The sequence below is a fragment of the Adiantum capillus-veneris genome, chromosome 28 (genome assembly GCF_014529385.1).
Source record: "Adiantum capillus-veneris isolate H3 chromosome 28, ASM1452938v2, whole genome shotgun sequence".
Lineage (NCBI taxonomy): Eukaryota > Viridiplantae > Streptophyta > Polypodiopsida > Polypodiales > Pteridaceae > Adiantum > Adiantum capillus-veneris.
This window is the reverse complement of record NC_140958.1, coordinates 29,995,031-30,007,862: the sequence shown is the minus strand read 5'-3', so window position 1 is coordinate 30,007,862 and position 12,832 is coordinate 29,995,031.

Genomic DNA, 12,832 nt, shown 5'->3' with positions numbered 1-12,832 from the left:
CCTTTTGGCCTGTGCAATGCACCAGCTACTTTTCAGCGGTGTATGATTGATATGTTTAATGAATCTTCATCGGTTCCTCGTCATTTTCATGGATGACTTCATTGTCTATTCAGCTGAGGAACAACACCTTCTATTCCTAGAGATGGTTTTTAAATGCTGTCAGGAGAAAAAGACTTGCTTGAATCCATTTAAATCAGTATTTTTGGTTTGGAAGGGACAGCTACTGGGACATGTGGTTTCCCGCAATGGAATAGAAATGGCCAATGACAAAATACAGTGTGTCCAACAAGCTAAATCACCCAGAATTGCTTCTGAGTTGAGTTCTTTTTTGGGGTATGTGAATTTTTATAGAAGATTTGTACACAAATTTTCTTCTCAAGTAGTACCACTATATGAGCTTACAAAAAAGACCAGTAAGTTCAATTGGACTGCTGAGTGTGAGGAGAGTTTCTAGAATTTGAAAAAAGCCATTACCAGTAAACCAGTCCTCAGGCAGCCAAACTGGGATATCATTTTTCATGTACACGTTGATGCTTCAGGATTGGAAATGGGGGCAATATTAGCTCAGCCAGATGGCAGAACAGACTATTCGGTCTATTTTGCTAGTCGGAGATTCAGTCAGGCTGAACAAGGCTATACGACTACTAAAAGAGAAGCCCTCGGAATGGTTTTTAGCGCTACAAAATTCAGGCATTACCTATTGGGGAAGTTATTCCATTTTTATGTGGATCATCAAGCTCTTCTGTTTCTGATTAACAAAGTCATTATTCAAGGCAGGATGATAAGATGGATGATGTTCCTTATGGAATTTGAGTTCAGAATTTTCCATAAGCCTGGCGGAAACCACTGTGGAGCTGACTTTCTTTCCAGAAGTACAGAAGGATTTTCAGAATCACCTCTGAGATGAACCAGTGGATGCCAATTTATTTCAGCTAGAAGCAGAAGAATCAGTGGATCCTGAATGGTATGATATTTATCAGTTCCTTTCCCAAGGTGCCTTTCCAGAAGATTGGAAACAGAATCAGAAGAAGGCTCTGATCATAAAAAGCCTGAAATTTACCATCATTGGGGGAGTACTTTATCGATTGGGTGTGGATGGTATACTTCGGAAATGTGTTCCAATGGAGGGAAGAATGCAAGTTATCTCAGAGGCACATAATGGAGAGTCTGGTGGACACTTTTCCAACGAAGTAACCTACAAGAAGATTCTGTAAGCAGGCCTGTGGTGGCAAACAATGATTGCTGATGTCAGAAGCTTTTGTAAAATTTGTGATATATGCCAGAGAATGGGCCGACCAACAGCTGCAGACATGACTCCCTTAATGCCAATACAACCATTGGGAGTATTCATGAAATGGGGATTGGATTTTATGGGACCTTTTAAGAAGGTGACTCCCAGGAAGAACAAGTACATCGTGATGGCTACTTGTTATGTTACCAAGTGGGTTGAAGCTAAAGCTCTTCCTGACAACACAGCCAAGTCAGCTGCGAGGTTTCTGTTTGAGAATATTGTCTGCCGATATAGATGTCCAGTGGAAATTGTGACCGAGCAAGGGACACACTTTATCAATGATACTATGGAAATCCTATTGAATATGCTTTCAGTCAAGCATTGGAAATCTACTCCTTACTATCCCAGATGCAATGGACAGGCTGAAAGTAGCAATAAGACAATTAAGACTATTCTCACTAAGGTGGTGCAAAAGAAACCAGACCAGTGGGATTTGAAGCTTCAGACTACTCTATGGGCTTATAGAACAGATTATAAGGTAACTATTGGAATGACACCATTCAGAATGGTGTATGGTACTGAAGCAGTGGTTCCTATGGAGTTTGTAATCCCCAGTCTGAGAATGGCTGTAAAGTATGGATTAGACTTCAACCATAATCTTAAGCAAAGACTGGATCAACTGCTGCAGTTAGATGAACTCAGGCAAAGGGCTATATTGGAATAGGCAATTGTTCAACAAAGAAGGAAGCACTGGCATGATCGTCGAATTAAAGTTCGAGGATTCCAGAAAGGAGACTTAGTGCTTCTATATCAGTCAAGAATGGGTCCAAAGAAGCTGAATTTGAAGATTGCTTGGGCAGGACCTTTTGAGGTTGATTGGGTCTTTTCCGATGGCACAATCAGATTAAAAGACTTATCTGGACTAATGTTGCCAGGAGTATATAATGGAGCAAAGATCAAACTTTATTACTCAGAGACCAGATAAACTGGATTAGAAGAAGTCACTAAGGAACTGGAGGTTGTTGATCAAGAGATACCAGAATCAGATATTTTTTGTCTTTTCCATGTGCAACCAGTTCCAGCTTCAGAACTAGTACCTGAAGAATCAGATCAGGCTGATTTAAAGACCAGTACCAGTATGAGCCAGCCAGAGTGGGAATCAGTTCAGAACCATTATGAACACACTTTCCAAATTTTAAGTGGTCAACGGTCAAATGGTATGCCAGTGATAATTATTACAAGGATGGGTTGCAGTCTTGTCCAATGCATGTTTGCCACGTTAGCGACGGCGCACACAAGTCTAGGAGCGGCGAGTAGTGGAGATTTTATGGCGCGAACACGTATAACAGTCAAGAGAGTTAACATTTTTCCTCATAAATCTCCTGCGCGACGCTTTCCTCCTATCAACCATTCACCATCGCCGAGATCCGAGGTCTCTTCACTACAACCACAAACTTCGACCTCCGACGAGACAGTTGACTGTCAGACAACCTTACCAATGACACCAAGAACGGCTTTAACACAAGTAAGTCCTCTTCGCCTTCGCCTGTTTCATCGTCGTCGACCTCACAGTGTATGGGTAGAAGGAAACGATTAGAGAAGATGGAGGAAACTCTTGCAGAAACCCAGGCTATAATTATAGAGGCAAAGGAAAGCCTTCTTGTTCTTCCATACAGTAAAATCCAACGATATGTCTTTACTGATCATGCAAAGACTCTGCTACAACTCTGGGATCTGCGAGTTATATTGCAAGCGACAAGGATTGCTTTTGATGGAGGGATCATCGAGCAAGTTCTTGATTCTTTTGATGTAGAAAACAACAGTGCTATGATAAATAATAGGAGGGTGTCAGTGACACCAGAAGCCATTGCATTTTCATTTAGAATGCCTAATGAGCCTAAACCATCGGTGGCAACTGCGCAACAAATAAGTATTGCTCTAAAGGAGGATGAAGCAGCTCGAAAGAAGCGTAAGGCAAGTGCTCAAGGAGTTCCAGTAGCAGGACTGGAAGCCTCCGCTGCGTACAGGTTTGTAGCCGAAGTAGTCAGTCTTAAGAATAACCCAACTTATGTGTCAGAAAAATTATTTGCTATGCTATTGGCCAAGATACTGGATCCACAAGTCCATATCAACCTGTGTCAAATACTCTCGCATAATGTACTTCAAAAGACTGCCAAGTTGAAATCTCAAACTGTTTTCAAGGCATGGTATGTCTGGCAATTTCTGTATTGGGCTACTGCTGCAGATATTAATGAGCAGGTGAAGCTGGCATGGAATGAGCAACCCATTTCTGAACCGAAGAAAATTGAACTGTCCTCAGACGATGAGGAAATGGACAGTCAAACAACTTCCAAGGACCTGAAAAGGAAATCTACTGCAGAGGAAGCTAGTAGTTCAAAGAAACCAAGAATTACACTGACCAAAAGCAGTGAATTCTTGAAGCACATCGAAAGCCAGGTAAAGGCAGCGAGCACTAAGACAACTGTACCTAATCAGACAGTTGTCAAACAGACAGTTGCTACTGGATCTGGGAAGGATCAGGTAAAGCCAGTTACTGAGGCGAAGGTACCAGACCAGTCAGGAGACAAAAGCAGGAATCAACTGGATAAGGGGAAAGGTCCAGCGTCCTCAACTATGTCTGAAACAATTCCGTTCATTTCTCAAAACCCTCTGCAACTGGTTAAAAAGGATAAGCTACAGCAAATGCAAACTCAAAAATTGAGAGGGCATCTCTCACTCACCAAAACTGATTATGCATCTCTACCTTATGTGGCTCCTGTGGCAATATATGAACCAATTGATTATGATCCAACAACGGTCAAAGACAGATGTTCAGTACTGATATAGTCCTCTTGGAATAACATTGTCAGTTGTAAGTGGGAAAATTGGTGGAAGCTGTTGGATCAGAAGATGAAGTTAAAAAGCTTAAACAAGAATTGGCAGAAGCACAACATCAAATTGCCACACTCCAGAAAGCCCAGGAAGCGCAAAACATACAACACAAGGTATTGCAAGCTCAATCAGAGAGAGCTCAAGAGTTGAACAAAAAGTTAGCTAAAGCTGAGTCTGAAATTATGATCATAAAGAGTCAAAGGAATGAAGCATCAAGAGCTGCAGAGCGAGCTAAGATGGGGCTCAGAACGAAGTGGGCAGAATTTAGAAAGCTGCTATTACACCATACAGCTCTGAAGCGTTCGCTGACGGACAGATACATCTACAATAGCTTGTTTGAAATTTTGAACCCCGCAGACAATGCTGTTTTTGATTTAGAAAATTTAAAATCCTTGATGGAAAGTCTGCAAAGTGATTTGCAGGACAAGGTGAGTAAGTTCAACAATGCTCTGATGAACCAAGCCATCATGGATTATATTGAGCAGCAGACATCCCAGAGGAGGATGACGAAGAAGAAGAAGATGAAGCTGATAAGGAGGAAGATGATCAAGAAACCGAGCATACACACGATGATGATGATGCCCCACCACCATCTCCACCTCCAGGACCAGGTATTGATGGGAGAGGGCCAGATGAAGGAGGCCAGTCACAGCCAGACCAACCAGACCAGACTGAGGAACAACAAGAAAGACAGGAAATAGAACAACAGTCGGGTCATCAGCAGACTGAAGAACAATAGCCCAATAACACTAGAGATGAGCTAACTAATCAGTCCCATCACAACAGAGAGGCTAAAGGGAAAATGAAGGCTCAGGATGAAGGACTAGTGAAGGATCATCAGCATTCACTACAACTCATTACCTTAAATAAGCAGTTGAGACATCAACATGCCTCCATCACCAGACAGTATCTGGAGGATGATACTTTGTGGACTGATTTAGAAAGGTTCCAAAGACTATATGTAGGAGCCAGGGAAATGGTGGAACACTGGAAATCTACTGCTTTTCATGATAAGGAAGCTTGTAGACTACCTACGCATCCGAGTACAATTCAGCTGTTGGAACGAGTTCCAGAATGGATACTCAATGCTGATGAGAAAGTGGTAAACCCGTACTGGCAAAGACAGTCTATTGCAGATTGTCAGTCCTTAGCTTTAGAACTGGAACTTCTGCTGGGTAACAAACCAACTTACCGCTGCATGAAGGACGTGAGGGTCCACCTTAAGGATGTTCTCGTTCAACCGCAAACTGCCAGACGTGTTTTGGACGAGAGAGTGAAAGCCATCCTGGAGGACCAGACAGCCACCAGCAGAGGACCTCAAACTCGCATGTCCGTCGGAGCACAGGAAACTGCTCTCCGCACCTTATTCCAGCTAGTAAGAATTACTAGGAAGATGATGCAACAAGAGAACCACGAAGTTCTGAATTTCCTGGAATTTGTGCCTCATTCTCCAGTTCTCTTGTATGCTGTTCCAGCAAGAGAAACTGAGTTGCCACGATTTTTTCCAGCACTGTATCCTCAACATCAAGAACCAGTTGATCGACTCACATATTTCAAAATAACTGATGAGCTTCAGGATTGGTATGAGCGATCAACTGTAGAATGGAAGACTTGGCAGACATTGTTCAATGATGTTCTTCAAATCAATGACATCCAGGCAATAAAGGAAGAGCTAGAGAGGATTCAGCTGTGTATGGGCCAGTGAAAGATTCAGGTCAGAGGATTGACTAGGATTACTAATCAGCTACTGCAGCTTACAATCAAATCTTCCAAACTGCCTGAGAAAGACATTGCAGCAAAGCCGGGTCTATCACCGCAGTACAGGGAGATGGCTGAGATTCTGTTCGAAGCGCGCGTCAAAACAAATCAGCCTCTTCCACAAGGATGGATCCATAATGCTTCGCATTGTCATAAACTGGCCAGAACCAGACTGACCAAGGGCAGGTGTACACTCTATGATCCTAACACCAAAACCTATCATTCTCTCACACCTTGTGAGGTAGAGATGACCACAAACCGGCGGGATCAGCTTGAGTAGGAGGCCATTTACCGACTGATGGAGAAGGAGAACGCTGATGCTGGAACTTCTCAGGCACCAACACGGTCAAAGAGCAAGGGCAAAAGGAAGACGGTCCAATGGAAGGATACTGGGTAGTTCTACCTCAGAATTTAGGGGCGACTTTTCTTCTCAGCAGGCAGGGAGAGATGACAGCTCCACCTTGGCCTTTTCAGCTATCTCTCGTAATCTGTGAGCTTTCTAGATCTCTCCATCCTTCACCATCTTCTCAATGTCAGACTCTGACAATCCACCAGAAGATGGATTGTCAACATCAGAACCAGACAATGGATTTTTCAGAAATTTTGGAATCTTGCCAAAATTCAAGAAAGAAGGGAAGGATGTGGATGGCTAGCACGTCACCATGTGGGAACGTGTTCTTAGAAGATGGGCAATGAATCACTTAGTAATTACTACAATAAACGTGAAGCATATAAATAGGGCCCATTACTTTGATATCGGGTTGGCAATTGTTATCACTTGTATTAGCGCTCTGAGCTATAATTGCACTTGAGCATCAGTGGCAGTATTATCGGCTACACTTTCTCTCTCTCTCTCTCTCTCTCTCTCTCTCTCTCTGTAATCATATTCACTGAAATCTCAATCATGATATATATATATATTCCAGTGATACTGACTTCTCAATAGTATTCTGAATCTGAATCTGAACTTTATTCGAGTCTTTAAGTCGGATTCTCATTTCAGTATTCATATTTCAGTCTAGTCACTGATTTCTGTCTAGTCTGCTGTCTGAACTCTTTCTACTCTAAGTAGCTGAAATCCTTCAACAGTGGAATTAGTTGTCTCAAGAGATCAGCTCCAATTCCATAGGTAGTCGCCATTGCCAGAGAGAAAGAGTGGAAAGCGCAAAGGCTTAATGAATACTGGAAAGCGGTCCATGAGCAAAGTAATGGTAGCCAAAAGGAGGAGAGTTAGACAGAAGCTGGAGGCCAGCCTGTTCAAAGGGTTGCTAATACTGAATAGTTACAACAAAATATGCAAGACATGATGACCATGATGCAGGAATTACGACTGAATGTTCTTGGTGGTGGTGGTCGTGGTCGTGGTCGTGGGGGTGATAGAGGAATGGCTGAGGCATGTGAAGCTCAGCCTAATGCAAATGTTGGTCGTGCCAGACAAGGTGGTTTTGAGCCACAGAGAAGGTTCATTCCCACTTGTTATAATTGCGGTGAACTTGGTCATATTAGCACTTATTGTTCAAAGCTAGCAATGATGGGAGGGAATATGTTCCCACTTCCTCAGCAGATTCCTAACAGAGCTAATGAATATGCATTGGATATACGGGGATATCAACGTACTAGACAAGAAAATCAAGCCTCAACCTCGAGTGGCCATGTGGGTATTGTACGGGTTGAAAAGAAATACATAGATGTGTTTTCAGTAGGCAAAAGAAAGAGGGAAGGCTATGCAGCACCAGGGCCTAGAAGAAAGAAAGGAAAGGAGAAGGAGGGTGAAGATGCAAAAGCCAAGAGAAAGAGGAAGCCTTGTTGGATGTTTGAAGTGACAGATTTGCCTTTCGGAGAAGGCCAAACAGCTTATAGTTTAAAGGAAGACCTGATTGGGAGGAAAGTAGATTGTACATTTGGACAGTTGATGAATATGGTACCCAAAATTAAAAGGCAGTGAAAGTCATTAGTGAATCCAGAAAAAGAGCCAAAGCATGGACAAGTCCGAGTGTTGTCTGTGGGAGAGTTACCCGATATTTTTCCTATGGTGAATGCTTGGCAGAAAGGTGTGGGAATGGGAGAAGCCTACATTGATGGAGGTGCTCAAGTTTGTGAGATCACACAGTCATGTGTCGAGAGAGTGGGTCTCATTACATGCGAAATCTGGGTTTTGGATTTGACTAGCAAACCATGCCAAAGTTAAATGTTTGGGATTGAAATGCTTGGGAATGATCAAGAATTTGGAAGTCGAAGTCTTTAACCTGAAGGTTATGGATAACTTTCATGTTATGCCTGCTAGTTTGGGAGCCTTTCATTGATTTTGGGACGACCTTGGTTGAGAGCTATTGGTGTCACGCAAGATTGGGGCCAGGGCACAATCGGTGTGTATGGCAAGAAGGGTGAAAAGAAAGTGTTTCATATGACTACCAAACAACCTATGGCACTTGAAGATGTGAGTGAGAATGATGAGTCTGAAACTACCAGTGATGATAGTTCTGAAGACTCAGAAAGTAGAACTACTTCGAGTTCCAGTGATGAGGGTGAAGTGTCATTCTTGTTGTTGGACGAAGAACAAAAAAAATTATTGAAGTGTTGCAAATATCAGGGAATATAAATGCTTCAAGCCGTTTAGAGCAGCTTGAAGATTTGATGCAACCTAAACAGGAACTGTCCGTGAAGAAAGAGTTGATTCAAAATATGTTGAGTACTGATTTGACACAAGGAGAAATAAAGGAGTACTTAGCAATGTTGATAAGGTTTCTAAATCTTTTCATTACCTCATATCAAGAAATAAGGGGTTTTGGCGGGGATCCTCTAAAGATTGAGCTAGTTGAAGGGGCAAAGCCAATATGGCAGAAATTAAGAAGGATGGGTAAGGAATAGATGAATTCTTTAAAGGAAGAAGTGGATAAGCTTTTGGATGCAGGGTCCATTGTGCCAATGGATAATGCTGAATGGGTGAGCCCTGTAGTAGTCACCACGAAGAAAAAAGGGCAACATTGGAGAGTTTGTGTTGATTACAAGCCACTAAAAACGGTGACCAAGAAAGATCCTTACCCTTTGCCTTTTATTGATCAATTGTTAGATGCAGTGACGGGTTTTGAAAGATACAGTGTTTGGGTATTCAGGATACTTTCAGCTTATCCTTGCTCCTGAAGACACGAAAAAAACTACTTTTATCACGCCATGGGGTTGTTTTTGCTTTTGTTGCCTTCCTTTTGGGTTGACAAATGGGCCAGGAGCCTTTGAAAGAAAAGTAGATTGGGTCCTTACCCCATTTCTTGGGAAGTTTGTCAAAGGATTCATAGATGAATTTTGTGTATATTGTTCAAGGAAAGAGCATGTTCAAAAGCTTGAAATGACTTTTGCCAGGTATAATGAATGTGGGGGTCAGGTCAATCCTAAAAAATGTTAGTTGGCACAACCACGGGTGAATCTTCTTGGGCATGTTATTTAAGAAAATGGGATTGAAGCAGATCTAGCGAAAGTGGAGTCTTTGTTGTTATTGTCATCCCCTGAAGATACCAGACAGTTGGCCACTTTCATACAAAAAGTTAAATATCTGTCTCCTTTTATACCTTTGGCATCACAGCTATTGTATTCATTGTAGAAAGCAATTAAGAATGATCCCTTGGAGTGGTCTCATGAGTGTGACGATGTGTTTGACAAAGTTAAAGAAGTTTTGAGTACGGTACCTTTTATGCAAGCTCCTGATTGGGAAAAGGAGTTATGTCAACCCATGAGTAGGAGATGATGCTGTTGGAGCTATGTTGTTACAAAGGGGGAAGGAATCTCAGTATATGAAGCCTATTCATTATGCTAGGAGAGTGAAGACTTCTCATGAAAGAGACTTTTTTGAAATTAAATTGGTGATGACCAGTATGGTTTATGCTTGCAGGTAATTCATGCACTATTTGTTGCAAAAGGCATTCACCTTTCTTACCAGTTTTTCATTGCTTCCTCAGTTGTTCAATAATTCAAATATATCAAAAACAGTGATGAGATGGGTTATTGAGCTCCTAGAGTTTCAATTCACCTTTTTGGTGGAGGAAAGTACTCGGGCTACCTTAGCAGATCTTCTTACCTAAAAGGATACTCCGGTTTTGGTCTAAGAAGAAGTGGTGTGGAAAAGGGAAATCGAGACTCCTACCATCTCTAATGCTTCATTGTTGTACTTTGATGGTTCTTATCGAAGAAGTCATGATGCTGCTTCAGAAGGCATTGTCATTTATGATGCACAAGGAAAGATTATGAGTGAGGAAGCAAGGGCTGAAACTTGATGCCAAAAGTAACAATGAATCAAAATATATGGCTCTTGAAGGTGGTTTGCATATTTGCTTACAATTGGGAATTAGACGCTTGCAAATTAAAAGAGATGCTTTATTGGTTGTGAAGCAAGTGTTGGGAGTATGGAAGAATAAGAACCATAAACTTAAGAGTTTATGCTTCAAAGTGAAGCATTGCTCAAAAAGCTTGAAGCATGTTGTCTGCAGCATATTGAGAGGTTATATATGGGCGAGTATTCAACGGAAAGAAGGTTATATATGGGTAAGTATAAGAGAATGACTAAAAGCAAATTAGGCATGCAAAACGAACATCACCGACAAAGAGTGGTAGTATGCACAAGATTGCATGCCAAAGATAGAATACTCATATGCTTAAACCATAGTGTATAGTTTTTTCTTGGTTTTATCTTTGTAATTGATTAATAAATTTTTCCATTTTACAGTGTCTTTCCTTTAAATCTATATGGTCAAAGGGTCGACACTTTTGTATACGCCACATTGATGAGCATCAAATCACCATGGATTGTGGGCATTGACACAAACGATGATATAGCTGGGTATTATGGACTATTGAAAGGATACTAAAATTTGATTGTAGAACCTTTCATAACTTCATCTTTGAGTGCAAGTGGCTTGCAAATGTGTCTATGCGGCATGAGAATGGAATCTACATAGTGGACTCTAGTGTGCATCACACATGGAGGTATGACAACTTAGTTTTTCCATGCAATTGTGAGCAAGTGAACGATTACCTTCTTCACCTTTATTTGTTTGTAACGTAATATGAACGCCGCTCATTTTGAACTTCTCTTCTACAAGTCATCCGTATCCCATCAACTCACCAACCAGAATTTTGATTACTAGTTCCATTGAGGGAGAACCATTTTTCCCACTAATGAAGTGGAGACCATCTTCGAGACTCTCCCACTACTACTCTGGATGAGGAGGAGACAAACAAGATGGAGAGAGATCATGATTCAAGTTCCACCGCTGCCAATCTTAGCAAGGAGGATGATTTCCATGATAATGATGATGAAATAGAGGATGATGAATTCGAAGACGATGAAGCCAACACATCAAGAAACAACGATTTAGTTTCTCTTTTTGCTGATTTGGGAGCCATGGGTTTAGATTTAGATGATGCTACTTGTAGAGATCTTTTGGAAGATGATTCATAAGCATTTTGTTTAGTTTATTCTATGAAAAGTTTTTGGCGCGTCTCCCATTCATCAATTTCTCTCTCTCAATCTCTCTCTCTCTCTCTCTCTCCATTAGGAGAAATATGAACCTTGCATGGGCCTTGTAAGGAATTTTAATTTTTAGGGATTAAGGATAATGCTGTGTGGGGTTTTGGGGGCAAGGGCATTGAAGAAGGTAGTTTTGAGTAGGCTTTTTTAGCCTTTTTTTTAGACAAATGTAGGATGTGGACCTAAAGGGTTACTTTCTATCTCTAGCTTTTTTTAAAGTGAAGGAAGCATAGGGGTGTGTCCACATCAGCAAAAACGTGGGTCACAAAGAGACAAAATTTGACTTTTTCTATAAAAAATTCATTTTTACTTGTTTCTAACTTAAAACTCCCTCCCAACATATATACATATCCAAAAATCATTTTTTGACCCATTTTTTAACCCACAAGCTTAGAAAGTCCATTTTTTCAAAACTCTTTTCCCCCAAAAAGTAATAAACATTTTGTTCTCTCCTCCTCCTCCCTCCTCCCTCCTCCCTCCTCTCTCTCTCTCCCTGCCCCTACCTTCCTCCTCCTCCCCAATCTCTCCCTCCCCCCGCTCCCTCCTTCTCTCCTCCCATCTTCCTCAACCTCTCTACCCTTCCCCCTCTATCTTTTCATCATTTGCTTCCTCACGCAACAACTTCCATGGTCCTCACAGACATCACAAATGGTTTGCTTCCACCACCACATACTCCGCACACCAAAAGCATACATATTCGCTTACCCACGGAATTTGCACCGAAGACCACTAGTGAAGGTGATCAAAGGTCATCACAGGAACGTCGCACCACTTGTGAGACCAATGTTGACATTTGGGTGGATGGCCATTTGTACCCTTACGATCCTATAAGCCGCTTCCATCCACCTTTTAATAGCCTTTCCACATTTCTTCAATTTCTTGGGAGGGGAGAAGCAGGTTTGTTAGGCTATTGCAAGCGGTTGTGTATGGGTGCAGGTGCTTCTTTGCATATGTGGATGCACCAATGTCAATCTCTTCACCTCAAGATGACGGCATTACAAGAGAGTGTTGCCTCTTCGGAGAGGGTAGTTAAAACTCTTGAACAACAAATGCAAGAAAAGGAGTCCCACATCCAGAAGCTTACCAACACCATCACATACTTGAAAGAAACACCCCTTGGTGCAAGGAAACGCAAACGCACATATTCATCCATTGAAACTCTTGCATATTTGGGAGGAGCACGCAAACGACGAGTTACAGCCACAAGGTGATTTGATCTTTACTTGCATGATGCATTCTTAATTCACACTATTTTCTAACATTTATGTTTATTTGTTGCTAGAAACTTCATCCAGGAGGCATGCGGTGGAACAAGCCAAGATGATCGAGTCAACCTTCTCACTAGTTGTCTCAATACCCAGGACGTGATTTCTATCTTACAATCACCTAGAGGTAAGCACATTAAGGATGCAGTCACCAAGGACCTTATGCGT